Raw genomic sequence first — 5,000 nt, forward strand, 5'->3', positions numbered from 1 at the left:
GTTCTTTTAGTTAATAATTATAAACTTTCGTGGCACATTTCTACTACTCTAACTCAAGGCAGTTCTGGTGTATTTTAGTATCTCTTTATTTTAAATATGATTATTAGTATTGTCTATTTTTTGTGGTCATCTTAAACTGAAAGTTATTGTAATTGTGTTTTTTCTTAAACTGAAAGTTATTGTATTTTACATTGAAATAACCTGTTACCCGCTCCTATTCAAATATTGTATTTCAAGTATTTCTTGAAAATTGATGTTTGCATTGTGTATCACATCGCTTATATAAAGGGGCCATTTTGTCTAAATAAAGTGTGTCAAGCCGAACACATGTTTGTCTGCTACTCTCCATGGATCCTACAGTGTTTTGCCAGCGGAATGGTAACAAAGTTTTATACCTGAGGCTTCATCATGCCAGTGTTAGGAGAAGCTGGGCTTGCTAATTACAATTTCTACACTTTAGTGCAGTGATATATATATATATATATATATATATATATATATATATATATATAGATAAGTGCCTATACTGCTACCTCAGATACCCCATTCTTCTCATGAGGGCTTGTAAGGGATTTTTATTTCACTGTTTTTTTGTTTTTGATTTTTAATGGAGTAAACAGGGCCCACATATACTGGCCCTTATGTTTTTTTTTTTATCCCACTTCACGGGGCATCACCACTTTGATAGTATGACAAAAGTGCTCCTCTCACAGATACTTTACAGGTACCAACATTTTTGGTGGCAGCGGTGGGATGCCCTCAGTGCTGAATTCTTTAGACTTGAAGGGATCATTAGTTGATAATAAATGCGATTATTCAAGTGTCGCAATCTGTAAATGACATAATTTTTTATCTTAAATTATGCCAAAGAAAGGGGTAACTTCTTCTGTGGTACTTTACCATTTATTAAGTAATTCTGTATCTCCATTGACTGGGGATCTTTTTCTTGTTCCTTTGCAATATTTTCTGGAGAGCTAACAGCTATCACCAGTCTGGCTACCTGGCAAGATAACAAATCAGGGACATGGTTTGTTGGGCCCTCATTATACTTTACTAAAAAGTTATAAAATGGCAAGGCATGGACATACCTTGTCGTTCTTAGAGACTTTGTTTTACATGCAAAGGCATGGATCAATGGCCTATGACCTGTTTTATGTGCAAAGACATGGATCACTGGTCTGTGATCAGCATAAACATGAAATCTACTCCCCTAAAAGAAGCCACCTTGCTGCGGTGGGTGGCTTGAGGACCCAATGATCTTCTGAGTCGGACCAGAGGGCTGCCCATGCTTAAGGGGTCATCAGTGAGGGATGAGACAAAATGGCTTCTGAAGCATTCTTATTTGTATGATTACAAATTTACAAAAAACTAGCTCTCTCCCTGGTGATCTATGCAATCCCCTGGCCAATCCCTCTGTCACATGTTGTCACTTTGGAACCTTTCCAGTTTCCAAAGGACAATAATGGGAATTGTAATGGTTCCCAGGCTCCTAAACCAGGTAAGGAGAAAAGTTCTCACTCCATTAAGGAAATCTTACTTGGTAATTATAAAAGTATCTCATACAGTAAATACTTAGTAGTGAAGACAATCGATGGTGTATCACTCATGGATCTTGCTATTTCTCAAGTACATTGGAAGATAGTCGAGGTGTGTCAACATGATCCTCGCATCACCCCACAGCGCGATGGTAGCCTGATAGCTGAGGTTTCGTCACCAGACGAGAGTGACCGTCTGCATGAGATATGCGACATTCCTGGGGCTTAAGTTTCATGTTCTTCTCACAAAACAATCAGTGTAAGGAAATTGTTTTTTCCATGAGACATGATGAGGTATTCTGAAGAGGAACTAAAGAATTTTAATGAAGTGGCAGTAAAACGTTTTAAGAAGAAAGTTGATGGTTTGGAACAGTCGACACCAGCTCTCCTTCTAACTTTTGAAACGTTTATCCTTCAAGAATCAGTTAAGTTGGCATGGTACCACCTCAAAGTAAAGTCATATGTGCCCAACCCTATGCTTCCACTGCCAGGGTTATGGGCAACTCTTGCCGTTATAAGGAAAATGGATAACCAAGAGTGTGTGTAAAGTGTGGTACAACAGGTCATCAAGTAGATGACAACTGTCCAGTGCTGTTACCACTGCAAAGTTCATGAAGCTTCTTCAAAGCAATGTAGAAGCCCCAAGTTTGATAAAGAAATGTTGATAATAAGGAGCAAGAAGAAAGCTAAGTGCCTATGTGCTGTTTGCCCAGCCATTTATGTCCTTTGCCTCGGTTCTAGCCCGTCCTTCCCACCATCCCTTGTCCTTCAATACTTCTTCCACCACACACTCTGCCACTACCTTTGAACCTCAGTCCTCAAATGCTAAAACTGCCTCTGATGAGTTATTCCAACTGTTACCACATCCACAGGGGCCTCCCCTGCTAGATGAAATGCTCCTGAACCAAAGGCTCAGGTTTGTCTATTGCCCAGGCAAATAAATTTCTAAAAGAAGCCTTCAAAAGTTACTCCCAAGATGTTGGAAAGGGACAAACTAAAGTTGTGGGACAGACCTTAACAACAGGTGCTGCCAAACACCTTATGGAGAGGTAGTCTGTCAACCTGAAGAACTGGACACCTTAATCCAATGGAACTGTAAGGAAATCTATGCAAAATGGGAAGAACTGCAACATATGATAGCTTCATGTAATCCAGTTTGTGTATGTCTATAAGAGATTAAGATCAGCTGGAAGGGGTCCCACAAGGGAGTGTCTTAAGTGTGACCCTGTTTGTCATTGCTATAAATGACATTGTAAAGGTCGTTCCAAGTGCTGTCTCATATAATCTGTATGTGGATGACTTTACACTGTACTGTTCAGGAGGAAGCTTACAGGATGTGCAAGGACACATGCAGACTGCAATAAATCAGGCTGTGCTGTTGGCAACATACCATGGGTTCAAAATTTCTCCAAGCAAGAACATGGCCATGCATTTCCGCAAACGAAGAAAGTTCCAACCTTCTCTCTGTTTGGGAGCAAACCCACTACATTTTGTACTACTTGGGTCTAATATTTGACTCAAGGCTTACATGGGTGCCTCACATCAAAAAGTTAAAGGTGAAATCTACAAAAGCACTTAGTATTTTGCGGGTTCTGTCACACCTATCTTGGGGTGCAGACCGCACAGTGCTTCTGCGGCTTTACTGAGCGCTTATTTGTAGTAAACTTGACTATGTGAGGCTTATCCATCTGCAACTCTCACTGTTCTCCGGATATTGGACTCGCATCTTAATGAAGCTCTCAGAATCTGTACAGGGGCTTTCAGGTCTTCACCTGGTGAGTCCCTGTATGCTGAGAGTGGAGAACCACCTTTTTCATTACACCGGGACTACATGATATACTACACGAGACTATAAAGGATTCTGGGATCTCCTACATTCATATCAGTTTTCGCCACTATTGAGGATAGCCGATCCTATGATAGGAGAATGAGGGATTTTGTGGAAGATCTTAATTTAAATCTCACTGAGATTCTGGCTGTTAGAACTTCCCACTTCCCCCTTTGAACCAGTCAAGTCGAGTTGGATTTGGTCAGAATTGGGAGGGGGGAGAGATATCTTCAACACACTTCTAAGTACCAAGGATCAGATGCAATATATACAGATGATTCAAAGTCTGAAAATGGTGTGGGTTTTACAGCAGTGAGCAGAAGGAAGACCGCATTTGACAGTCTTTCTCTAGCAGCCTCGATCTTCACTGCAGAGTTACATGTCATCCTTGCAGCAATCGAGGTGACTAGAGATCTTACAAACCATTCCATTGTAATATATTGTGATACTCGTAGTGCCTTGCAAGCAATCAAGAGCTTAAACTCATCACATCCAGTGGTGAGGGAGGTTCACACTCTGTGTTGGGTGCCAGCGCATGTTGGTATCAATGGGAATGAGCAAGCTAATTGGAAGGCAAGGGCAGGTGCCGCTCAGCCTTCTGGTTCTCTGAAATGTGGCCGTTGAAATGCCAAATGACAGAGACACAAATTGGGACAACCGATACCCATCAGAAAATGCTGTATTGGGTTGGTCTGAAGGATCTACCTCAACAGCCCAATATGCTGCACGGACATCTAATGTTGTAAAGATGTTCCTGAATGCGTGGTAAGGAATAGGAGTCCCCTGTGGCAACTGCATATAGAGCTCTATTATCTACGCAAAACTTGACACTCATTTTTTTACTAAAACAACTGGAATTAACCAAGAGCTTCTGGAAAATTCTATTACACCAACGCTAAACGTCTTATTGCACTACTCTGATGGTTTCCTGAGCAGAGTGGGATAGTTTCAATTGACGGGTGAATACAGGTTTGGCCTCCCCTGTATCTCATGTATGTTTAATGCCCGGTATCAGTCCAACTGCATCCTCTCCACCATCAAAAAGTTCGCTGCCCACTGACCTCTAGGACTTTTGTTCTCCTCTTCCAGATGTTCTCCTCTTTCAACAGCTTCACAAATAGCACGAGACACAGCATTGACAGAGGTAAGTGGTTCTACCTTATCAAAGAGCCCAGCGACATCGACGAGGACTTTTACAATGTATTAAAGTCAGACATGGTGAAGGTGAGATTAAAGACACACTATTTATTACAAAACTACAGAGAACGAGAGGAGAGTAAAAACATACTTAAAAGAATACAAAAGGACAATAAAAATCAGCCACTAAGAAAAAAAAAAAAACACGAGATGACAGTAAAAACCATCTGCTAAGAGAGAATACGCAAGGACAATGAAATTATCCACAAAGAGAAAACATGAGACGACTGTAAAAATCATCCGCTCAGAGGGAATACGAGACGACTGTAAAAATCGGCCATCAGGAGAAAACACGAAAGGAGAAAGAACAAACGAGAAGTAAAACGACTGATGGCTAGAAAGAAACAAACAAACAAAAAAAAAAACAAGAAAAAAAGAAAGGAATTCTTAAACCCTGCCGATCAAACGAAAAGCAAGCCAGCAGCAAGAAGGGACAAAAT

Source organism: Penaeus chinensis, chromosome 43 (genome assembly GCF_019202785.1).
Source record: "Penaeus chinensis breed Huanghai No. 1 chromosome 43, ASM1920278v2, whole genome shotgun sequence".
Lineage (NCBI taxonomy): Eukaryota > Metazoa > Arthropoda > Malacostraca > Decapoda > Penaeidae > Penaeus > Penaeus chinensis.